At 40.2% G+C, this 27,084-nt stretch overlaps 1 protein-coding gene across 1 annotated transcript in view; it reads left to right on the top strand.

Moving 5' to 3' along the window:
- EPM2A (EPM2A glucan phosphatase, laforin) overlaps positions 1-27,084 on the top strand; it is a 126,391-nt gene that overhangs the window by 20,040 nt on the left and 79,267 nt on the right.

Genomic DNA, 27,084 nt, shown 5'->3' with positions numbered 1-27,084 from the left:
GGTACAGGGACAGACTCCTAATCAGCAGGAGTCTATCCACATGCAAAGTCAAACCTGCCCAAGGGAAAGTTACTGGGTAGCTTTATGAAGAGCTAACTGGCCCAACAAGAAAGTTTAGCTCAGGGGAGGAGTCCCTGCCCTGAATATACAAGGTCCCCAGTTTGACTCCTGGCTCCTCTTAGAGTAGTCATCCACCGGGACATCAAACATCCAGCTGATACTCTAGGACAGGGAAAGCATAGACATTATTTCTGTATTAGCTTCTCTTGGGTCTCTTATTTTTCCTAGAAAAAGTTACTTTAAAAAAATTAACTTAGTTTACTCACTAAAAACCACTTCAAAATCTGCAGAGGGAAGGCTGGTGGGTAATTGATTGATGAACACCAGCAGTCTGAGAACCTCCATAGGGGCCCAAGAGGGCCTTAGTTTTTGTTTGACTGCATGTTTGTGTGTTTGTTTATTTTTTTCATTTTCTTGTTTTTCTTTCCTCTTCCTTCCCCCTGCCCCCTGCCCTGCCTCACTGCTTTTCTTTAATTAACTGTTGATAACTTGTTTCTTGTTTGCTGTGTTTCCTCTTCCTTGATTTCCCCTTTTCTGTGTATACAGATTTTGTCTACCAATGCTATCTCTTTTCCTTCCCTCATCTTTCTATCTTCCACTTTCTGTTGTTCTTACATTCCAACTCTTTGTTTAGTCCTCAATTTTTCTGTCCTATCTTGTCTATTCTGCTTCCTTTCTTCTGTTAACTTTTTTCTTTTTGTCCTTTCTTTTATCTTTCCCTCTCTCCTCATCACCATGACCTTTAATTCATTCTATATATTTTTTTCTATTTGGTTTCCTATTTCATTGTAGGTACTCCACTTTTTTATTCCTATTACCCTACACTACTTACATGAGTTAAATATTCATTTTCCTAGGTCTTATATGGTTCCTCTTTTTAAAAAGGGGGGAAATGGAAAGGACAAGTGAGTTTATATGGCTATGAGTCTCCAAAAAGAGCCGGGAGGTTATCAGAGGGGTTGCCCTTATGCACACCTGAGCAGAGTCCCAGAGACAGATAAAGTAGATACAACCCCAGGTATTGGTTCTTGTGAGGGCTACAGAGACCCACAGTTTCTATGGTCATGGCAGATGGAGTTCAGTGCCATCTCAGTTGGCCCTACTTTGGAGTTTGTGTTTATGTGCGATGGAGCTGGACTTAGATGTGATCTTTGTCCACAAGTCTCTCCTGTTACTTTTACTGGAACTGTAGTTGTTGCTGGGGTTTAATGTATACCCAGGGGTCCTGAATCTCTGGACTGACCATGTGATAGCTAGGCCCCGAGCCTCAACAGACTTGCAACTCCTACACTCTGGTTTATTGGACTTAACCCACTCAGCTAGCATGGAGATGAAGAAGGTCAACCACCACACCAGGGAGCCAAGAGTGCCTACAACTGAAAGCAGGAGAATTGCATCCAGCATCCATGTGGAATCTAAGCCCCTTCTTGATATAGATGTGGAGTGGACATGGCCATTCTAGGGTCCACAGGATGGAGGAATAGAGTATGGATTAGAGTGGACTTACTGATAATCTGTTCATGAACTATTGTGATTAGTAATTGAAGAAAATGTGGCATTGGTGTGGAGAAAGTGGCCATGGTGGCTGCTGGGGGGTAGGGAGTGGGAGGAAGAGATGTAATGTAGGGGCGTTTTGGGGACTTGGAGTTGTCCTGGGTGGTGCTGCAGGGACAGTTACCAGACATTGTATTCCTCCCATGGCCCACTGGGTGGACTGTGGGAGAGTGTGGGCTATGATGTGGACCATTGACCCTGAGGTGCAGTTGTGCTCAGAGATGTGTTCACCACATGCAGTGAATGTCTCATGATGATTGAGGAGGTTGTTATGGGGGGAGGAGTGAGGTGAGGGGGGTGGGGGTATCTGGGGACCTCATTTTTTGAATGTAACATTAAAAAAAAAAAGAAAAAAAAAGAAAAAGGATAATAGTAATAATAATAGTCAAAGTTAAAAGAGGAACAATACACTCTTAAATAATCAGTGGGTCAAAGAATAAATTGCAAGAAAAATCAGTAAATTTTGTGAGACAAATGAAAACAAGAACACAACATATCAGAACCTATGGGATGCAGTGCATGCAATGCTGAGAAAGAGATTTATAGCCCTCAATTTTTACATTAAAAAAAGAAAAGGAGCTAAAATCAATGCCTTAACTACACAGCTGGAGGAACTAGGAAAATAATAGCAAACTATTCCCAAAGCAAGCAGAAGGAATGAAATAACAAAGATCAGAGCAGAAACAGAAACAATAGAATTAACACAACCAAAAGTTGGTTCTTGGAGAAAATTAACATAATCGACAAACCCTTAGCTAAACTGACAAAGAAAAAAAGAGAGAAGATGCAAACAAATAATATAAACAGTGAAAACAGGGACATTACTACTGGCCCCATGAAATAAAAGAGATCATAAGAGGATACTGTGAACAACTGTACACCAACAAACTAGACAATGTAGATGAAAAGGAAAAATTCCTAGAAATGTGTGAACAACCTACACTGACCCTAGAAGAAATAGAAGACCTCAACAAATGAATGATAAGTAAAGAGGTTAAAACAGTCATCAAAAAAAGTCCCCATGAGTGAGGGTTCAACAGTGAGCCCCTGACGCTAATGACTATGCTTGTGAGCTAATAAGCCTAAAATAAGAACAAGGCCTAGAGCAACATTGTGCCTGGGAATTTCCTCCTGTCAGCCTTCATGTTACTCAAATGTGGCCAGTCTCAAAGCCAAACTCAGCATGTAAATGCAATGCCTTCCCCCCAGCGTGGGACATGACACCCGGGGATGAGCCTCCCTGGCACCGAGGGACCACTATCAACTACCAACTGATGATGCAACTGGAAAATGAGCTTATACGGAAGGTTCAATGCGGATCAGCAGAATATCCCTGTCTACATAAAATAACATGACTTTAAAATGCTGTTTGACCTAATGTAAGGGGGAAATGGAAAGGAGAAATGAGTTTATATGGCTACGAGTCTCTAAAAAAGAGTCTGGAGGCTGGCAGAAGGATTGCCCTTATGCACAACTGAGCAGAGTCAGAGAGACAGATAAAGCAGATACAACCCCCAGATATTGGTTCCTTTGAGGGCTAAAGAGACCCATGGGAGTTATGGTCATGGCCGATGGGGTTAACTACCAGGTCAGATGGCCCCTCTTTGGAAATGGTGTTTATGTGTGATGAATCTGGACTCAGATGGGATCTCTCTTCATAAGACTTTCATGCTAATGTGCTGGAGGTGCAGTTAGTGTCGGGGTTTAAGATATATTTAGGGGATTTGAATCTCTGGACTGACAATGTGATAGCCAGGTCCTGAGCCTCAACAGACTCCAGCACCTACAATCTGATTTATTGGACTTACCACACTCAGCTAAGATGGAGTTGAAGAAGGACAACCACCACACCATGGAGCCTAGAGTGATTACAACTGAAAGTGGGAGGATTGCATCCAGCATCCATGTGGAATCTGAGCCTCCTCTTGACATAGAGGTGCAATGGACACAACCAATCCAATGTCCACATAGAAGAGGTGGCATTGGATTGGGAAATGTGGACATGGTGGCTGATGGGTATGGGGAAAGGCAGGAAGAGATGAGAGGTGGAGGCGTCTTTGGGACATGGAGCTGCCCTGGATGGTGCTTCAGGGGCAATCACCGGACATTGTAAATCCTCACAGGGCCCACTGGATGGAATGGGGGAGAGTATGGGCCATGATGTGGACCATTGACCATGAGGTGCAGAGGTGCCCAAAGATGTACTTACCAAATGCAATGGATGTGTCATGATGATGGGAACGAGTGTTGCTGGGGGGGGGGGGAGAGGTGGGGTGGGGGGGTGGGGTTGAATGGGACCTCATATATATATTTTTAATGTAATATTATTACAAAGTCGTTAAAAAAAAAAAAAGTCCCCAAAATGAAAAACCCATTACCAGATAGTTTCACAGGTGAGTTCTACCAAGTATTTAAAAAAGATTTAATACTAGTTTTACTCAAAGTCTTCCAAAAAAATTGAACAAGGAGGAATGCTACCAAACTCATTCTATGAAGCCATCATCCAAATACCAAAGCCAGATAAAGATGTTATGAAAATATAATATTACAGACCCATTTCTCTAATGAATATGGGTGCAAAAATCCTCAACAAAATTCTTGCTAATTGAATTCAACAACACATTAAAATAATTCTTCTTCATGATCAAGTGGGTTTTATACCAGCCTGCAAGGGTGGTTCAACACAAGAAAACCAATCAGTGTAATACACCACATTAATAAATCAAAGAAGAAAAGTCACATGATCCTATCAATTGATGCAGAAAAGGCATTTTACAAAATACAACATCCTTTCTTGATAAAAATATTACAAAAGATAGGAATTGAAGGAAACTTTCTTAACATGATAGAGGCCATATGTGAAAAACCCACAGCTAGCACTGTACTCAAAAGTGAAAGACTGAAAGCTTTTCTGTTAAGATCGGGAACAAGACAAGGATGCCCACTGTCAGCTCTGTTGTTCAGTATGGTGCTAGATGTTCTAGCTAGAGCAATCCAGCAAGAAAAAGAAATAAAAGGCATCTGTTAAGAAAGGAAGAGGTCAAACTTACACTATTCGCAGCTAATGTGAGCCTTTACCTAGAAAGTCCTGAAAAATCTAAGACAATGCTGCTAAAGCTAATAAATTATTTCAGCAGAGTTGCAGGATACAAGATTAATATGAAAAAATTCAGTATTTCTATACATGAGTAATGCACAATCTGAGGCAGAATTCAGGAAAAAATTCCATTTGCAATAGTGATGAAAAGAATCAAATATTTAGGAATAACTTAACCAAGGATGTAAAGTGCTTGTTTTCAGAAAACTACAATGCATTGCTAAAAGATATTTAAAGAGTTAAATAAATGGAAGAACATTTCATGCTCATGGATTGGAAGACTAAATATCGTTAAGATGTCAATTCTACCCAAATTGATATACAGATACAATGCAATCCCAATAGAAATTCCACCCGCATTTTAAAACAAATGGAGAACACAATTATTAAATTTATTTGGAAGATTAAAGGGCCCTGAAAAGTCAGAAACATCTTAAAAAGGAAGAGTGATGTTGGAGGACTCTCACTTCCAGACTTTAAATCATATTGCCTGTCTACAGTGGCAAAAAACAGCATAGTATTGTGATAAAGTAGATCTATAGACCAACGAGTCCAAACTGATGGCGCAGAAACAGACCCTCATATCAGTGGTGAGGTGATTTTTGACGAGGCCATCAAATGACCCACTTGGGGCAGAAGTCTGTTCAACAGATGATGCCGGGAGAACTGGATATCCATAGCCAAAAGAAAGAAGGAGGATCTCTATCTCGCACCTTATATGAAAATTAACTCAAAATGGCTCAAAGACCTAAATATAAAAGCCAGAACCATAAAGCTCCCAGAACAAAATGGAGGGAAACATCTTCAAAACCTCATGGTAGGTGGTAGATTCTTAAACCTTACACCAAATGTAGGAGCAGTGAAAGAAAACCTGAGTAAGTAGGACCTCCTTAAATTTAAACACTTTCTTAATTCAAAGGACTTCACCAAGTATGTGAAAAGGCAGCCCACCCAGTATTTGGAACCAAATATCTGATAAGGGTTTGATTTCCATTCTACATAAAGAGATTATATAACTTCAGAATAAAAGAGCAAGGAGGGAAGCAGATGTTACTTATGCAATTGAACTCCCACTTACCATATGAGAGGTCCCATGTTCGGTTACCAGTGCGGCCTAAAGAAGACAAGCAAGACAGTGTGCTGATGCAACGAGATGGCGCAACAAGAGATAGAGGAGGAAAACATAACAAGAGAACCAACAAAGCAGGGAGTGGAGGGAGTAGAGGTAGCTCCAGTGATTAAGTACTACCCTCCCACATGAGAGGTCCTGGGTTCGCTTTCTGGTGCCTCCTAAAAAGTAAGAGGAGCACACAATGAGCAGACACAGTAAGCACAAACAACAAAGGGGGGGGGGGTGAAGAAATAAAAACATTAAGTAAATCTTTTTTAAAAAACAGCAAGGAATCCAGTTTAAAAATGGTCAAAAGACTTAAATAGGCATTTCTCCAAGCAGGAAATACAAATGGCCAAAAAGCACATGAAAAAATGTTCAATATCACTTACTATTGAGGAACTGCGAGTCAAAACTACAATGAGATATCTCACACTACATAGAATGGCCTTTATTTAAAAAACAAAACAGTAAGTGCTGGAGAGGATGTGGAGAAATAGGAGCATTCCTTCACTGTTGGTGGGATTGTAAAATGGTGCCATCTCTGTGGAAGACAGTTTGGCTGTTCCTCAAGAAACTAAATATAGAACTGCCATATGATCCAGCAATTCCTCTACTGGGCATATATCCAGAAGAGTTGAAAACTCTGATGCAAACAGACATTTACATACCAATGTTCACAGCAGCATTATTCACAATTGCCAAAAGATGGAAACAACCCATGTATTCATCAACCAATGAATGAGTAAACAAATTGTGGTATATACATACTGTGGCAGTTTGATATTGATGAATTCCGAAAAGAAATATTGGTTATGTTTGTAAACTGGTCTGTTCCTCTGGGTGTGATACCCTTTGATTGTATTAAATTCAGAAGTTTCACTTTTGCTTGATTAAATTAAAAAGATTAGGGCTTTGATTCAGCCATACCAGTAGGACATCGAGTCCCCACACCCTTGGTGGGTGGACACTCAGTCAGAAAACGATACAGCAAAGGAGAGTTTTAGTGTTGATGCTGGAGCCCCGGGGGAGAGCTGAGCCATTCACCTGATAGTCTACAGCTGGCCTTGTGGAGAGAGCAGAGCAGCTGAGCCTGGAAAGAGATGAGCCCCAGGAAGAGAGACGAGTCTTTTGCCAGCCTGTAGCTGAGTTTGGAAGAAGCTGGAACCATGTAGCCTTAAGAGGAAGAGGAAGGCTGAGCCCTTGCAGATGGCAGCCATCTTGTTAAACGTGGCAACAGACTTCCGTGAGGGAAGTAATTTACTCTTTATGGCCTTGTGACTGTAAGCTCCTACCCCCAGTAAATACCCTTTATAAAAGCCAACAGAGTTCTGGTACTTTTTGTCAGCACCCCCTTGGTGACTAATACATATATGATGAAATACTATGCTTCAGGAAAAATAAATGAAATTGGGACACATGTGATAACATGGATAAATCTTGAAGACATTATGCTAAGTGAAATAAGCCAGGTGCAAAAGGACAAATAGTTCATGGTCTCACTAATATAAACTAAATATGAAGAATAAATGCATGGAGTTAAAACCTAGAGTATAGATCATTAGGAGATAAGAGGAGGATAGAGAAGATGTACTTATGCTTGATGTATGTGGAAGTTTTAGTTAATGACTGTGAAAGTGGGAAAATGGATAGAGTTGATGGTAACACATTATAATGAGTAGAACTAATGCAACTGGTTTATAAATGGGATTGTGGCTGGAAAGGGTAGTCTAGGGATATAAATGTCAATTGAAAGAAAGCTGGAGAATGATCTACGGACTGAATAACACAGTGGACACGGGTGGATGAGAATTTTGGTTAATAGTACAACTGCAAGAATGTCCTTCTATGGACTAGAACAAATGTACATCAGTATTGCAAGATGGTGGGAAGGTGGAGAAATATGGGAAACATGCAATTAATGTAACTTATGGACTAGTTAACAGTAATACTGTAATAGTCTTGCATCAATGCCAAAGATGTACTGTGTTAATAACAGGGGGTATGTTCGCTGTAGACCACAGAGATAATTATCTTTATAGTCTGATGATATTATCTCATTCTGTAACAAATGTTCCACAACAATGTATGTGTTGATGGAAGCGTATTGTATGGGATTTTCACATGTGCTTGACTGTTTTGTACGTTCACGACCTCTCTAATAAAAGTATATTAAAAAAAGATGTATGAACCTTGGGGATATTATTTTGAGTGAATATAAGCCAGACACAAAAGGACAAATATTGTGTGGTCTCACTAGTATGAACACTAGTATACTAGTATACACTAGTATGAACTAAATATGGTGAGTGAACTCAAGGAGGTTATCGCTAGAGTATAGGTTACTGGGAAATAGAATGTGGGTTGAGAATGGTATCTGACTCTTAATGTATGTGGAATTTTTAATAAGGTTTATTATAAAAGTATGCTAATGAATAGAGTTGATGGTTAGTTATAATGAGTATAACTAATATTGTGATTTATAAATGAAGGTGTGGCTGAAAAGAGTAGTCTGTGGATATAAATGTCAGTTGAAAGGAAACTAGAAAATAATCTAAGAACTGTATAACAGTGATTTCAGGCATAGATGAAGATTGTGGTTAATAGTATAAATATAGGATGTTCATCTTTTATAAAGTGTTAAGAATTCATAAGAAATTTATCAACCTATTGATGATATTTAACAGGAATATAATTTTTGCAGTAAAGGCGAAGAAGATATATCAATTCTAAGGGCAACAAATGGGTATAAGGCAGAATGGAATTTCTCCTTTTGGAGTAATGAAAACATTCTAAAATTGAGGTGAAAACAGCACACATCTGTGATGAAAATGAGAGTCATTGAGTGTACACTTTGAATGGATTGTACAAGGCAAGGGACTGTATAACACAGGGAATCCTACGGTGGATGATAAACTGTGGTTAATAGAATAAATATAAGAACGTTCTCTCATGAACTATAACAAATACATAATATTAATACAGGATGTTAATAGTTAGATGGTTTGGGAGGAAAATATAAGATATGGGCTATAGTTAGTAATAATATTTTGATGGTGCTTGTATTAGTCAGCCAAAGGGGTCCTGATGCAATATACCAGAAACTGGTTGGCTTTTATAAAGGGTATTTATTTGGGGTAGGAGCTTACAGATATCAGGCCATAAAGCATAAGTTACTTCCCTCACCAAAGTCTTTTTGGAGCAAGATGGCTGCCGATGTCAGCGAGGGGTCAGGCGTCCTGGGTTCCTACGTTCCTGGGGCTGGCTTTGCTCTGGGTTCAATGTTCCTTCCTTCCTGGAGCTGTCTTCTCTTACTTCTGCAGGCTTACTTCCTACGGCTCCAGTTTAACTCTTCAGCATCAAACTCCAAAATCAAAACTCCAACATTAAAAGCCCTCAACTCTGTTCTTGGCCATGAGGTAGGGACTCAACACCCTAATAATAACTCAATCATGCCCAGGTACAGATCAGATTACAAGCATAATCCAATATTTCTTTTTGGAATTCATCAATTATATCAAACTCCTACTGTGCTCTTTACAGTTTGTGACAAATGTTTGTAACAAATGTTTCACAACAATACATTTGTGCAATAGAGTGTTGGTAGTGGGGAGATGTATGGGAGCCTCATGTGATGACATGCATGTTTATTTTGTAAGTTCACAACTTTTACTGTACAATTATTATTTATGGATATTCTTGTATGAAAGATACACTTAATAAAATTTTATTAAAAATAAATACTGACTGGCTAAATAAATGAAAGAATTACATTTTTCCCTTCTGACCACATTTGGATAGTGTGAAAATATTAGAACCCAAACATTCCCTGTTCATTTATCATTTTGGGAAGTAATTAACATTCTAAATTATTAATTTGGAGCAGAAACAAAACAAATGGGATGAGGCTTGTCTCAGCACTTTCCCCTGAGGTTCTTTCCTTGGTATCATTCTTCTCAGTGCTCAGAATGGAAGGACCTTATATAGGAGGATGATAAAAACTCATTAATGGTTTTTCTGTGTGCAGTAGGAATGAAAAATGGGTTTCTTATCTTTTCTTGTTTTGAAGCATTAGATTACCTTCAATGATTTTCCTTCTGGAAGGATAAAGTATGGTGAACAATTGTACTCCAAAGAGGGCAATTCATTAACCTATCCGTTCTTCAGTGACATTTTTTGATAGATTAAAAATACAGAGATATTTTTAGTTCAAAATGTCTTTGGTTTTTTTTTAAAGATTTATTTTATTAAATTCTCTCCCTTCCCCCCTGCTCCATTTGTCTGTTCTCTGTGTCCATTTGCTGCATGTTCTTCTTTTTGTCCGCTTCTGTTGTTGTCAGCGGCATGGGAATCTGTGTTTCTTTTTTTTGTTGTTGTTGTGTCATCTTGCTGCATTAACTCTCCGTGTGTGCGGCACCATTCTTGGGCAGGCTGCACTTTCTTTAGTGCTGGATGGCTCTCCTTACGGGGCACACTCCTTGCACGTGGGGCTCCCCTACATGGGGGGACACTCCTGTGTGGCACTGCGTTCCTTGAGCGCATCAGCACTGCGCATGGGCCAGCTGCACACGGGTCAAGGAGGCCTGGCGTTTGAACCGCGGACGTCCCATGTGGTAGGTGGATGCTCTATCCATTGGGCCAAGTCTGCTTCCCTGTCTTTGCTTTTTGAAACCATTTTTACCTTGGTAAATAATAAGAGTAAAATAATTTTTTTAGACTTGCATGGGAAGTCAATATTAGAGAGAATAAAGTTAAATTTTCCTTCCAAATTATTTTTTCTTACTCGGCATAAAATAAATATGTTTATGTTTTCTTTCCAATTTATCATAAATATACCACATTTTAATAAACTTTACTCATTTTGAAGGTTCTGCATCCACTTGCTAGTTGAGTGATTTGCTGGAAGGACTCACATGACTTAACAGCAAGGTATACTCATGGGTAAAGTTCAGTTCATTGATGCGTACGGTTTGGGAGCTGCAGGGAAAAGATGCACACAGGTGAAGGCTGGAGAAGCCAGGCCCAGGCTTCCAAGTACTCCTTCTCCAAGGGCCACGGGGACACACTTTCCAGAGTTAAGGAGGGAGCTGGTCTGAAGCTCTATGACCCCAAACCAGACAGAAATTGGTGTCTTCAGCTTAAACAATGCTGATAGCCTGGTATGTCCTGACCTGCTGCCCTTGGAACACACAAGAGCATCAAGACTCTTTGGCTTGGTGGACATTCCAAGAGTTTAGTTTTCAGAGTTTGGCCAAGAGTCATCGGCTGCGGGTGTTTCCAAGACAAGAACTTATGAAAACATTGCTGCTGGGCTCTTTCCTTGCACTCAGCATATATTTAATCAGAATTCATCAACTATAAAGGTTTAATCTGGTGCTATTGAGGTTTGCTCTCTCTGAAATGTGGCACAGAGCCTGAAAGGCCAAATTATACATTTTTCTCCTCAAAGAAATATCAGCTCATGTATTTGTCTCTAAAACTGATTCCAAAGTATAATCCTTTAGGCTTAAATTACCTCATGTAGAATTAATTACATGAAAACAATAAATACTCATTGATGTCTTTTCATTGATTCTAGATTGATATTAATGCACTCAAAAATGAATTTTAAAATTCTGGTCATTTTGTCAAAATCTTTATCTGAGTGTGCTATTCATTTTTTAGTAACAACTTTATTGTATTATAATTCACATGCAGTCATTTGTCCTTTTAAACTGCACAATTTTTTTGTTTAAAGACGTACATGGAGTTGTGCAACTGTTATATAACCGTTTTACAAACATCTTCATGACCATAAAAAGAAATACCATATTTGTTAGCAGTTATTCCCCATTGCTCCCTTCTTCCAGCCTCTGGGAAACACTGATCTACTTTCAGTATCTGTGGATTTGGGTATTTCACACAAATGGAATCGTACAGTATGTGACTTTATATGACTGGCTTCTTCACTGAAGATGTCTCAAGGTGCACCCAAGTTGTAGCATCTGCAGCTCTTGTTCTGTTCACGGCTGAATAGTTTTTCCTTGTGTGGGCAGACCACATGTTGTTTATCCATTCATCAGTTAATGGGCATTTAGGTTGTCTTCATATTCGGCTTTTATGAGTAATGTTGCCATAAATAAATATTGATGTACAGTTTTGTGTGGACATATGTTTTCAGTTCTCATGGTTCCCTACCCAGAAGTGAAACTGGTATCTCTATGTTTAATAGTTTGAGGAACTGCCAAACTGTATTCCAAAGCGTCTGTACCATTGTACATCTCACTAGCAATGTATGAGGGTTCCAATTTCTCTGCATCCTTGTCAACACTTGTTATTGCCTGATATTTTGGTTTTAGCCATCCAAGTGGATGTGAAGTGGTATCTTACTATGGTTTTGATTTTTATGTCTTTGATCACCAATGATGTTTAGCTTCTTTTCACACGTTTACTGGCCATTTCTATGTCTACTTTGGAGAAATGTCTATTCAAAGCCTTTGCCCACTTTTTAAATTGGGTTGTCTTTTAATTGTTGAGTTGTAAGCATGCTTTTTATATTCTAGGTGTATATTTTCAGACATATCATGGCAAATTTTTCTCCAGTTCTGTTGGTTGTGTTTTCATGATATCCTCGATGGTATACTGTAAAGCACAAAAGTTTTAAATTTGATGAAGTCCTACTTACCTATTTTTCTTTTGCCACTTACACTTTTAGTGTCATATCTGAAAAAGTGTTGCCTAATCCAAAGTCAAAGATTTATATGTACATTTTCTTTTAAAAGTTTTCTAGTTTTAATTCCTACATTTATGTCCATTTTGAGCTAATTTTTGTGTGGCCATTTAATCATAGATGTAAGGGTTTATTTCCAGATGTTCAATCCAAATCCTTTGATATCTATATTGATGTGAGTACTGCAGCTCAGTAGTAAGTTTTGAAAATGGAAAGTGTGAGTTCTCTAAATTTGTTCTACTATTTGAAGAATGTTTTGGATATTCTGGGTCCCTTTCACTTGCATATGAATTTTGGGATAAGTTTTTCAATTTTCACAAATAAAACCTGAGATTTTGACTGGAATTGCAGTGCATGTGTAGATCAGTTTGGAGAGTAAGTATTGCCATCTGAACAATGTTGTCTTCTGATCCATAAACATGGGTGTCTTTCTATTTATTTAGGTCATTTTTAATTTCTTTCAACAATATTTTGTACTTTTCAGTATACAAATCTTGTACGTTTTTTGGGTAATTTACTCATAAGTATTTTATGTCAGTAGAAATAAAATTATTATCTTTATTTTATTTTATAGTGTTCATTGCTGGTCTATAGACATACAATTAATTTTGGTGTATTGATCTTGTATTCTGCAACCTCACCAAACTTGTTTATTAGTTCAAATAACTTTTATTGTGTTACTTAGGATTTTCTATATACAAGATCATGTCATCTATGAATAAAGACCATTTTACTTTTTCCAACTGGACGCCTTTTATTCCTTATTCTTACTTATTTGCCCTAGCAAATAACCTGTAGTATGATGTTAAATAGAAATGGTGAGAAGGAACATCCTTATTTTGTTTCTAAACTTGGGGAGAAGGCATTAAGTTGTGTTTTTTTTAACCATTAAATATGATGTTAGCTACGTGTTTTTCGTAGCTGTCCTTTATCAGGTTGAGGACATTCCCTTCAATTCCTAGTTCATTAGATATGTATATCATGAAAATTTACTGAATTTTGTCAAAAGATTTTCTGCATCTATTGAGATAATCATGTGGTTTTATCCTTTATTTGATTAATATTGGATATTCATTAATTTTCATATGTTAAACAACTTTGCATCTTAGGATAAGTTGCAGTTGGTCACAGTGTATAATTCTTTTTTATATATTGTTGGATTCAGTTTGCTAGTATTTTGCTAAATATTTTGTATTTATATTGGTAAAGGATATTGGTCTGTAATTTTCTTGTGATGTCTTTGACTGGTTTTGATATTAAGGTAATAAGCTTCTCGTAAAATGAATTGAGAAGTGTTTTATGATTTAGAATCGTTTGTGAAGGATTGGTATTTAATCTTCTGTAAAGATTTGGTGGAAATTTGAGCGAAACCACCTGGGATGGTTTTGATAACGAATTTAATCCTTTTACTGGTTATAAGCTTATTCAGGTATTAGGGTCGGTTGTGTCTTTAGGAAATGTTCCATTTTAGCAAGTTATCAAATTTGTTGACATACAACTGGTCATATAATAGTATAATATATACTATATACCCTTATAATAGTTTTATTTCTGTAAGATCAACAGTAATTCTCTTCTTTCTTTCCTGATTTTAATAATTTGAGTCATCTCTTTTTTCTTGGTCAATCTAGCTAAAGATTTGCAAAAATTGTTGCTCTGGTCTGAGAACCAACTTCTAGTTATATTGATTTTCTCTATTTTTCTATACTCTTATTTATTTGTGCTCTCATCTTTACAGTATCTTTCCTTCTGCTTGCTTTAGTTTAGTGTGCTCTTACTTTCCTAGTTTCTTAAGGTGGAAAGCTAGGTTCTTGATTTGCTTTGCTTAATCATTTCTAATATAGGTATTTACAACTGTAAATTTCCTTCTAAATATTGCCCTAGCTGCATCCCGTATGTTTTGGTATATTGTATTTTAGTTTTCACTTATCTCAAAGTATTTTTTTTTCACTTAAAATTTTTAAAATTTTATTGAAGTAAATTCACACATGAACAAACATGAACAATTAAGTGTATAGTAAAAATTTTGAACTTACAAAACAAACATGCATATCATCATATCCTCATACAGGAGTCCCATACAGCAACCCACCACCGAAACCTTGCATTGTTGTGAGACATTGTTACAAATTATGAAAGAATATCGTCAAAATCTTACTAATAACTATAGTCCATATCTTACATTTGGTGTATTTCCCCCAAACAACCCTATTATTATTTTTAAAAATATATTATTACAGAAGTTGTGAACTTAAAAAACAATCATGCGCATGTGTAGAATTCCCACACAACAACCTTTCATCACATACCGCATCATAGTGGAACATTTGTTACAGATTATGAGGTAGTATCATCAGACTGTTACCACCAACCATGGTACATAGTGTGCATTTGGCACACTTTCCCCTTATACCCCCGTTATCAACACAGTACATCTTTGGCATAGATGCATGAATATTACAGTATTGCTGTTATCCACAGTCCATAGGTCACTGCAGTTGTATTTTCCCATGCTTCTCCAAATTCCCGCCACTCTGCAATAATGACATACATCTGCTCTGGCTCACAGAACACTCTTGCATTTGTATCATCAACCACAATTCTCATCCACCTCTGGGTTCACTGTGTTATTTAGTCCCTAGATTATCCTCTAGCTTTCTTTCAATTGACATTTACATACCTAGACTACTTTCCAGCCACATTCCCATTTATAAGTCAGCTGATACTCATTATAATGTGTTACCATCAGCTCTATACATTTCCACACTTTTACAGTAAAGTTAATTAAAATCTACATACATTGAGCATCAATAGTCTTTCTTAGCCCTCCTCTTATCTCCTAATAACCTATACTCTAGGTTTTTAACTTCATTTGTTTACTCTTCATATTTAGTTCATAAAAATGTGACAATGCAATAGTTGTCCTTTTGCGTCTGGCTTACCTCACTTAGCATAATGTCTTCAAGATTCATATCACTAGCTATTAGGGAAATGCAAATAAAAACGACAATGAGATATCATTTCACACCACATGGAATGGTCATTATTTAAAAGAAAAACAGAAAACAGTAAGTGCTGGAGAGGATGTGCAGAAATAGGAGCACTCCTTCACTATTGGTGGGATTGTAAAATGGTGCAACCTCTGTGGAAGACAGTTTGGCTGTTTCTCAAGAAACTAATTTTAGAACTGCCATATGATCCAGCAATTCCTCTACTGGGAATATATCCAGAAGAACTGAAAACTGTGACATGAACAGACATCTGTACACTTATGTTCATAGCGGCATTATTCACAATTGCCAAAAGATGGAAACAACCCAAAAGTCCGTCAACCAAAGATTGGATAAGCAGTATGTGGTATATACATATGTTGGAATACTATGCTGCAGTAAGAAGAAATGAAACTGGGACACATGATAACATTGGATATATCTCAAATATTTTTAAATTTCCTTGTGCTTTTCTTCTTTGACCTACTGGTTATTTGGAAATACGCTTTTTAAATTCTGACATATTTGTGCATTTCCCAAATTTACTTCTCTGATTGATTCCCTTTTTTTAAACAAATCAATTTTATTGATACATATTAATAAAGCATGCAGTCATCCAAAGTGTACAGTCAATGGTATTTTTATAATCACATAGTTGTGTGTTCATCACTTTAATCATTATTAGAGAATTTTCAATATTTCAATAATAATAATAATAAACAGGCAAACTAGAAAATTCCTCTTTGATGGATTTCTAATTTTTTTCCACAGTGGTCTGAAAACATACTTTTTATGATTTTAACCTAAAATGCATTGAGGCTTGTTTTATGGCCTAATGTATAGTCTGTCCTAAAAGATGTTCCATATGCACTTGAGAAGAATGTGTTCTGCTTTTGTTGGGTAGAGCATTCTATAGATGTCTATCACACCTAGTTTATTTATAGTGCTGTTCAAGTTTTCTGTTTCTTTTCAGTATTCAGTCTGGTTGTCTTTCCATTATTGTATATGAGATATTGCATATCTCACCATCTTAGTCTGCCAGGGCTGCTATTATAATAACCACACGGTGGACTGGCCTAAGGAACAGGAACATATTATCTCATGGTTTTGGAGGCTTGAAGTCCAACACCAAGGTACTGGCAGGACTTGCTTTTCCCAGTCTGCAGCATCCCTGCAGTCCTCCATCACACGGTCCCTGCAGTCCTCCATCACGCGGTCCCTGCAGTCCTCAGTCACGCGGTCCCTGCAGTCCTCCATCACGCGGTCCCTGCAGTCCTCAATCACGCGGTCCCTGCAATCCTCCATCACATGGTCCCTACAGTCCTCCATCACGCGGTCCCTGCAGTCCTCCATCACGCGGTCCCTGCAGTCCTCCATCACGCGGTCCCTGCAGTCCTCCATCACGCGGTCCCTGCAGTCCTCCATCACACGGCCCCTGCAGTCCTCCATCACGCGGTCCCTGCAGTCCTCCATCACGCGGTCCCTGCAGTCCTCCATCACGCGGTCCCTGCAGTCCTCCATCACGCGGCCCCTGCAGTCCTCCATCACGCGGTCCCTGCAGTCCTCCATCACGCGGTCCCTGCAGTCCTCCATCACGCGGTCCCTGCAGTCCTCCATCACACGGCCCCTGCAGTCCTCCATCACGCGGTCCCTGCAGTCCTCCGTCACGCGGTCCCTGCAGTCCTCCATCACGCGGTCCCTGCAGTCCTCCATCACGTGGTCATTTCTCACTCCTTTGTGTCTGTTCTTCTGATTTGCACTGACTTCTGTGTCCAAATTTCCTTTGCTCCTAAGGACTTTAGACAACTCCATGTGGCCTCATCTAAATAGGATCTTCAAAGATCCTATTCACACATGAGCCCACACCCTCACTAATAAAACCGTCTTTGAAGGTCCTATTTACAAATGAGTTCACACCCATAGGAATGCACATTCATGCTTGAACATGTATTTATAGGGGCCTGATTCAATCCCCAACACCATTACTGTGGAATTGTCTATTTCTATGTTCAATTATGTCTCTTTTTTGTTCCATGTACTGTTGTGGCTCTGTTCATATGTTTATAATTATTATGTCTTTCTGATGAATTGACCCTTATAAAATATCATTTTTTGTCTCTAGTACAATTTTTATCTTAGAGTCTATTTTGTCTGATAGTAGTATAGCAACTACAGCTCTCTTTTAGTGACTGTTTACATTGAACAATTTTTTCTATACTTTTGCTTTTCAACCTATTTGTGTCTTTGAATCTACAGTGTACCTTTTATGGACAGCTTATAGTTGGATCTTTTTAAAAAAAAATTCTATTATGCCAGTCTCTGCCTTTCAATTGGAGTATTTACTCCATTTACATTTTATGTAACTGATAGTTAGATTTATGTCTGCTATTTTACTATTTGTTTTCTCTATTCCCTATATTTCCCTCTCTTCTTCCATTACTGCCTTCTTTTGTGAAATACATATTTTCTAGTGTAACATTTTTTTGAAGATTTTATTTCTTCCCATCCCCTTGTTATTTGTACTTGCTGTGTCTGTTTGTCTTCTTTGTTTCTTTAAGAGGCACTGGGAGCCGAACCCAGGACCTCTGATGTGGGAGGGAGTTGCCTAATCACTTGAGCCACCTTCACTCCCTGCTTTGTTGTGCCTCTCATTATGTTTTTCCTCCCTGCATGTCTTGTAAGTTGCTCCAATCCCTCTCCCCTCCTTTGTGCTGTCATCACACAAATTACACCTTTATGTATTATAAAGACCATCACCATGGTTTTTATAATTTTTGTTTTATGCATTTACATTTTAAATTATCCAGAAGATGAAAAGGCTTATAAATAAACCTACACTATAGTGTTTCTAATATTTACCTATATAGTTATCTTTACTAATGATCTTTATTTCTCAGGTGGGACCCTCAGTTATCCCTTTTTAATTCTTTTTTTCCTCCCAATACCCAATCCCTTTCCTTTATCTTTTTTCTTAACCCAGAAGCTATGCAGTTCAAATCATGCTTACTTTTAAGTTCCTTCCCGATATTGTGTGCTCTGATCTACCAGGAAACTTTAAAAAATGTTTTCATTTTGTGTACTTTGTCTTTTTGGATACAGATCATCCATTTTTTTCCTTTCTGCAGTTTTTCTTGGATTTCCTTTGCTCACTGTGAAGCACTGCAGCCAAGGAGTAGCATAAGTGATTGTTTGCTGCAGTTTGGTGACTTTTTTTCTGAAAAAAAAATTTTTTTACAGACATTTGAAGAATGTGCATTCTCTGTATTCAATTTATGCTGAATATATGCATTTTGTATTGTTTTATTTTTTCTTCTTGTTTACCTGTATTGTTTTTTGCAGAAATATTGGGAGACAGGAACATAGACAGCAACTATTGATTTCACTTCTGATATTTAGTCTTGATTTTGTCACCATGTAAGTATTTTGCATCATGTAAAGAAACAAAAAGAACTCCTAAATGTCAATAAATATTTTTACTTTTAGGAGAAATAGCAGTGTTATGATTCTGAAACTACAACACTTATATTACAGGATAAGCAAGAAAAAAATGTCAATGTGGTTAGGAGCCAAGATTTTCTGTAAAAGAAAATAGATTTATGTATAAAACTGAAGAAGTTAAATAAAACCCCTGGTCAGTTTGAATTGAAATATTATGAACTTAGAATTTTTACCTCTTAAAATATATAGTTGTTTTGAAATACCTACTTTCTAGCTTTGTTTACTTAAATTACCTATAAGCAATAATACCCAGAAGCACTGAGTGCTCAGACTGTAGTTTCTAAAGATCATTTCCCAACACAGTAAGATGACCATAGTTCATGTTGGCTCATCAGAGTGGTGCTTTTCTTTCTGTTGTCTCAGCATACTTGTGAATAGTGTCCCACTTAATTTTCAAAAGTGTCCCATTTTGGGTGATAAATTATCTATTTAATCTAATTAAAAGGAATCAGAGCTTCTTGAAGAAAGATTGATGCCTGATATGGGATAGGAGATGTGCCTAATGAGCCTGGGACAACTTATTGCTCAAGAAACAAGCAAGAAAACTCTCAACAGTTCATGTCAAAAGACTATAGGAGCTGGCCTGAAGTATGTTCAAGATGGTGCAATTTGAAGATCACAAAGAATAATATTTTTTCTAAGAAAGAAAAATATTTTTTAGTCTTCTAATCCATGAGCATAGGATGCCCTTCCATTTATTTAGGTCTTCTTTGACTTCATTTTCTTAAACAAATCGATTTTATTAATACATATTAAGAAAGCATAAATCCACCCAAAGTGTATAATCAGTGGTATTTGGTCTAATCTAGGTGCAGTTTTTCTGTTTAGTTTAGGGCTTCCTGCCCTTTCTCCTTTGCTGGTTGTGCAGTAGGTGCCAAGGATGTCATTGGTGCTATAAGCTGTGGAGGCTCAAGCTGTACTCATTGCCTGAGGGACAGATGAAGCTTCTCCCAACTTTCTCCTTTACCAGGGGTGGGAACAGAGTCACAGCAGCGTGGAATAATCCAAGTCATGCAGGCCTAGACTGTAGTTGCTCAGAGAGACTGATGAAGCTTCATGCCCCTTTCTTCCCTGCCTGGGGTGGGGATGGAGCTGCAGGTGTGGGCAGCAATCTATGTGGTGCGGGTCAAAGATGGCGGCAGTTGTCCCAGTAGATTTCCTATTATTCAGTTTGTATGAGCCAAAGGTACCTGAAGTTACCTGGATAGGCTGGTGAAGGACTTGCCAGTCTCCTCCTTGCTGGAGGTGGGCTGAAGACTAGCTTAGGGCTGCAGGCTGATCTGGGTGAAAGAAATTGGTTCCTACTGTCACTGTGATTTTCGGTCCTGGCTTCCCCTCAGGCTGGGGGTGGAGCCAAAATGGCGACCACCAGTCTCTTTCTGACTTGGACAGGTTCACACCCCAGCTGTTCCTAGAGTTATATTTATATGTTAGGCAGCTGAGTCTATTAATCAGTAACCAAAATTGGCAGCCAACCATCTCCTTCTCCCCTGTTTCTGGCAAATGGAGCTTCCAATTCCTGTCACAGAGCAGCTCCTGGATGGCTCGTGCCACCAGAGTAGGAGGATCACCAGCCTCCACTGCTTGGTCAGTAATTTCCCGGAAAGGCTGAAGTTGGTGCCTGCAGCTTCCTCCCTGCTGGAGGTGGCACTGGGGCCCAGGCTAGACCTGCCATTTGATCTGGATGGGAAGAAGCTGGTCCCCAGCACTGGGATTTTTAGTTCGCCCCACTTCCCCTTGTGCCTGGTACAGAGCTAAGATGGTGGCTCCCGGCCTTTCTGACATGGACAGGCTCAAACTTGAACTGTTCTCAGGATTATACTGTAGCCCGCTGAATTTACTCATTGGTAGCTGAAATTGGTGCCCAATCGTCTCTTCCTCCCCCATTTTGGGGAAGTGGAGCTTTCAGTTCCAGCCATGGAATAGCTCCCGAGGCGCTTGTGCCTCCAGTGGAGGATGGGCACCGGCCTCCGGGGTGTGGAGCCTCTGCTTACGAGTCTTCTTTGCAGACAGGCAGTCTCCTCCTTCTACTCCTTCAAGGACATTGCAGGGTGCTCTTCTGGTCTCCTGGAACCCCAAACAGGTGCTTCAGCAGCTCCAGAGAGCTCTGAGTGTTTGCTAACTGCCCTGGAGCAGGAGCTGACTACAGGAGCTTCTTACTGTGCCACCATCTTGCTGATTGTCTCTAAAGTAGTATTTTTGACATGTAAGTCTGTGCATTTCTTTTAGCATTAGTCAAATGCTACTCAATGTTTGTTTTCAAGGGTTTGGATATTTACCATATGGCACAGTTCTTTGTACATACAATTAAATTAATATTTAACTTATTAAGCAATTTTAATATATTCATAAAAATGAGTCAATAATATAGAGATTATAGAAACATTTTAAGAAGAATTTTGATTTTAGGAATCCTCGAGAATTCCATGAAATTCTGATTTCTCAATCAGCTGCTACAAGATAGTATTTGTTGTGTATTTGGAAGTACTAGTCCCATCCTTTCTACAGGACTTCTTCTTTTTTCTCTCTTTTACTGACTTCTTTTGAATTAATTGTCCTTTTTAGTATTACATTTTATCTCCACTATTTTGTGTGTCTCTTTGTTTTATTTTTTAGTGGGTGCTCCAGGGTTTACAATGTTCATCTTTCATCACAACATCCTAATATACTGATTCACTATGAGAATCTTACACAGTATAGTTACCTTTACCTTCTCCCATCATCTACAATGTTGTTGCCATATTATTTTATTCTACATATTTTATAAACTCTACAATAAAATGACATTCTTGGCACTCTTCATTCTTGGCATATATCCAAGTTTCCTTCTAGCACAAATTTTGAATTACTGGCTCTCAGCAATGAATATTATCACCTTTTAAATTTTTTTCTGAAAAAGACAATTTCATTTTCACTTTTTATAGGTATTTTTGTTGGAAACAACAAACTTTTTTTCAATACTTTTAGAGGTGTTATTCTATTGTCTTTGGGCTTGCATAGTATCTGTTTTTAGAAAATCTTACCTTTATTACTCTTTATTTTTTTCTACTTTTCAGGTTTTCTGCTTTTTCCTGGTTTTCACTAATTTTACAGTTTACATTAATGTATTTTTCTTTGTGTTTATCCTTGGGATTTGTTGAGCTTCTTGGATCATGGGTTTATAGTTTCATCAATTTTCAAAAATTGCTGGACATTATTTCTTTAAATATCTTTTTTGTTGACCTTCTCTCTAATGCACTTGTATTAGACTGTTTGACATTTTCTTATAGAGGGCTGAGACTCTGTCCTTTTTTATTCTAGTCCTTTTCTCTCTGTGCTATATTCTGATAATTTCTTTTGCTATGTTTTTGAATCAGGGCTGTTTTCTGTAGAGTCTAAATTACTGTTAATTCAATCCAGTGAAATGTTCTTAAATGCTCCTAATTCTCATCTCTAGAAAAGCCATTCAGTTCTATTTTATATCATTTTTTCCTTTTCTGCTCATTTAGTTTGTTTTTCTTTAAATTCTTGACCATATTTAACACGTAGTTACTTAAAAGTTTTGTTTTCTAGTTCCATTGTATCTAATATTTGAATGTGGTTTCTATTGACTAGTTTTCCTACGGGTTATGGATATTATCCTGCTTCTTTTCATTTATGTTTTAAACATAGCTGAGTTTTATTTCCTGATCTTTTTTACATATATCAGATTATATTGTACTGTAAAAAATAAACTGATTATTTAGAGTCGTTTCAGATTTCTAAAAAAGTACTGAAGCTACAGAGAGTTCCCGTATACTCCACACCCAATTTACATTATTAAATTTTACATTAGCATGGTACATTTGTCACAGTTAATGAAACTGTTTTGATGCACTCTTATTAGTGAGAGTCTATCCTTATTCAGGCTTTATTAGTTTTTACCTAACATCTTTTCTTGTTATTCCAGGGTCCTGTCTGCATGACCACGCTACATTTAGTCACCTTGCCTCTCGGACCACTCTCTACCAGGAGGGTTCTTTCCAATGACTTTGACAGTTTTGAGAGGTGGTCATCACGTATTTTGTAGTACATTCCTCAGTTGGGATTTTATGGTGTTTTTCCCAGGAATAGACGAGGGTAATCGTTTCTGAGGAAGACCACAGAGGTGAAGTGCCTTTCTTACCAGAAGTCAGGGGCACCTGCTGTCACACGACGGACCTCTGTTGGGGTTGAATTCCATCACCTGGCTGAAGCAGCTAGCCAGGTTTCTCCACTGTGAGGTTACTCTTTATTCCACTCCTTTATTTCATACTCTTGAAAGGAAGCCACTATTCTCAGCCCACACTTACGGACTAGGGAGTTACATCCTGCCTCTCTGAGGGTAGGATTTCTACATACATCCTTGGAATTCTTCTGCATAGGAGATTTTTCTCCTCGTTACCATTTAGTTACACATTCAATCATTTATCTCTTGCCATAAATTACCTATACTCACCCCATTGATTGAAATCACTAAAATAATCTATTTGATGAGTGTGACAAATGGAACAACTTAGGTTTCTACACAGAGGGAAACTGTATATGGGGGTTGCATTTTATTTCCATGATCTCAGATTAAGAACTATTCTAAATATCATCTGTTGAATCCTGAGATAAAAAAATCTGAGTGATGTACGGAAATTATTGGTTCAAGACATTGCTATAGCACCTACGAAGCCAGAATAGTTATGAGGTGGAATTGAGTTACTGTACATAAACATCCTTTATAAATAGAAGTAAAAATATTTTTTATAACAGCTGTTAAGTGGCTTATTTATGTTTATTATTTTTTTTTGCCATCGCTCATATATTCTCTGCAATGGAGGAGAACCCGTAAAAGTTTATTTTAAAAAATTACTTTCAACCAGAGCTTTGTGTACTTTTTTTTGCATGGAGTTCCATCTTTAATTACTTGATCTAGTTTGATATTTGAATCTGAATTTTTCACTTGATAATGTCTTTTTATTGTGGTTGAAATTTTATTATTTCTCAGAGAGACGTACGAAGAACTCATTCCTGAGTCCGCCTGGTGAAGGGGGAGGAATACAGAGTGACATATTCCAAACCACCCTTGAAAAAATAGCTCCTCTAGGTATTCTGCTCTTATAGAAATAAAAAATGCATTAATTTCTTGGAACCCCAGTTTAGTACTTTTAGAAATATTCTGGTACTAGCCAGAGTACAAGGACTCATTCCACTTCCCTGTATCCTAGGGGAAAAACACCTAACAAATCGATTCACTCAGTCAGTCCCTTTAGCCAAGACCTGGAATTATGACAGGTGCTGAGATAAAAATATGAAAACCTCACAGCCCCTGAGTTTAACAGACTTATGTTCTAGCTAAGGAAAAACAGACTTGGGATGCAGGAAGGGCTGGAACAGAAGGTGCACAGTCCAGGTGCTATGTGTGGAGGAGCCCTCCCGGTGTGATGTCATGGGGGGCTTGGGGACAGCCTTACTGGGGGGTGGAATTCCGAGCCTGGTAGTGAAGGAAAAATGGGAGTTTTACTCACTTATTTTAAGGAAGAATGGGAGTTTCACTCACTTATTTTCTTTCTGTAATTATGGAAAAAACACCAGCAACGCTGCTTCTAAAACATTGGTCTGATGTGACTCCCAGGGGAATGGATGCTCCCGCCTTGACCTCATAGGAGGGTCATTTATTCCAGCGAGGAGGGGAGAGCCGCGCCATCCAGGGCGGGAGGTGCCCAGCCTCTTGTGGATGGCTGCGTGGCAGGGAGGGCATGGGCAGCTGGTGAGGAGGGCGCGTGGGACCCCCGGCTGGCGGGGCCGCGGGGCGGCGGGGATGGCAGCGACTCACCGCCGTCCAGGCCATCTCCAGCGGCTTCTTTTCCTTTCCCTCAGGTGAGACACATCAGGTTTGTGGCCACACCGTGATTCCCAACACGGCTGCACATCGGGTCCCAGCGCCTTTAAATGTGCCCATTCCTGGCTCAGTCCCAGACCTTTTAAGGCAGGGCGTTGCTCCAGGTTTTGGCGTCGCCTCTCGCTTTTGCGGGATTTCTGTAAAATCGACGGTGATTCAGATCCATAGTGAATGTGGCTGCAGTCACGCCACTGGCTTTGGGGCAATAACATGAAAACCAGCCTCTTCAGGTTCTTCCTATGTCCCCCACACACTTCCAGCAGGGGATGGCCGGCTGGCGGAGCAGACTTCCTCAGGAGCTCGCAGCCCCGGCGTTCCCCGGGCCAGGCTAGGAGGCCACACGCGTCTTCACCTCCGGGGCCTGTCCACGGTGGCCGCCCCGAGGGCGTGCAGGAGGTGCTGCCTTTCCTCCAGGACCCGTGGGCCACGGTCCGGGGGGCTTTCGGTCAGCAGAGGGCAGGCAGCCTGCGCCTCGAGGGGCAGTGTCGCGGAGCCGGAAAGAGCACGCGGGTGGCCGAATGCCAGCGTTTTGGTCCCAGGTGTGACGCGTGCCTTGCTGGCCGGCCTGCCCCCCTTCTGGTTGGGGTTCTCCGCGGAGGTTTCTGGGTGCACCCAGCTCTGACGGCCCCTCCCGCCTGTTGCAGTCTGGCCCCCCTCTCGGTGGATTCGGCTAAGACGTGGTCTTCCTTGGATGTAGCAGCCCCAGTGGCCGGTACTGACCAAGGGCTTAGAGCCATAACCAGCAAGAGCAAACCTCCTGGTCACCTCTTCCCTTTGTCTCCTCGTTTATAGCTGAACCGCTCCCAGCCCCCCAGGTCTCCACGGGGCCCTGCGCTGCTGTCCCACCGCTCAGGGGCCCACCTCCGTCCCCTTGCGGCCAGAAGCGCCTTCCTCCTTGCCTCTGGGGAAGTGGCCAGTGGCAGCCTGGCCGTTCATAACATCCACGTCCTCTCCCTGGGAGGGGGGTTCTTTCCCCCGTTGAGGATGCATGTCCTTGGCGTGTGGCTTTTGGCCAAAGAAATGTGAGCCGGTGAGGAGTGCCACTGCCTGCACTTCGCCCTGTCCCTTCCTCTCTGCCAAGACTTCCGGCTGCTGTTCCTGACAGTGATTGCTCTGGCTGATGCCAGGCCCGGGGAGGGCTGCTGGCCCTCACGTGCGGTCAGCGCCAGCGGGGGCAGGAGGACGCCTTCCATCTGCTGTGCCCCCGAGGATTTGGGGTCGTTGGTTGCCATGGCCAATGCGGCGACAGGGATCGGTGCCGGCACACAGTGAGTGCTCAGGAAACCCCTGGTGGAGGAACCGCACGGCTGGCTGGCCTGGAGCTGTCACGGCCATGAGCTCGCCCTCGAGCACGCAGGCCCCGCTCTGCCCCGTCGCCCAGTCCTCCAGGCGCGCAGGTCCCATGGAGCGTGGGCCCCGGAGAAGGCACAACTTCTTGGAGCATCAGTTTTCTCAAAGACATCTGAGGGCAAAAAACGGAATCAAAACAGATTCGGGGAAACAGACTTTGGCCCAGTGGTTAGGGCGTCCGTCTACCATATGGGAGGTCCGCGGTTCAAACCCCGGGCCTCCTTGACCCGTGTGGAGCTGGCCCATGCGCAGCGCTGATGCGCGCAAGGAGTGCCGTGCCACACAGGGGTGTCCCCCACGTGGGGGAGCCCCACGCGCAAGGAGTGCACCCATAAGGAGAGCCGCCCAGCGTGAAGGAGGGAGCAGCCTGCCGAGGAATGGCGCCGCCCACATTTCCCATGCCGCTGACGACAAGAGAAGTGGACAAAGAAACATGACATAGCAAATAGACACAGAGAACAGACAACCAGGGAAGGGGCGGGGGGGAGGAATTAAATAAATAAATAAATCTTTAAAAAAAAAAACAGATTCGAATGCGAGATGCTGTTGGCCTCAGCAGATAGAGCGGCGTGGCCCACATGGGAGGTCGGCGGTTCAAACCCCGGGCCTCCTGTCTCGTGTGGGGAGCTGGTTCATGCGCAGCTGCCCAGGAGTGGCACCGCACACACGTAGACCTGACACAGCAAGATGACCCAACAAAAAGAAACACAGATTCCCGGTGCTGCTGCTAAGGATGGAAGCGGTCACAGAAGAACACAGCGAATGGACAGAGAGAGCAGACAGAGAGGGGGGGAAGAGAGAAATAAAAAAAAATAAAAAAATGTTTTA

Source organism: Dasypus novemcinctus, chromosome 11, assembly GCF_030445035.2.
Source record: "Dasypus novemcinctus isolate mDasNov1 chromosome 11, mDasNov1.1.hap2, whole genome shotgun sequence".
In the NCBI taxonomy this organism is placed as follows: domain Eukaryota; kingdom Metazoa; phylum Chordata; class Mammalia; order Cingulata; family Dasypodidae; genus Dasypus; species Dasypus novemcinctus.
This window is presented reverse-complemented; position numbering and strand designations above follow the sequence as displayed.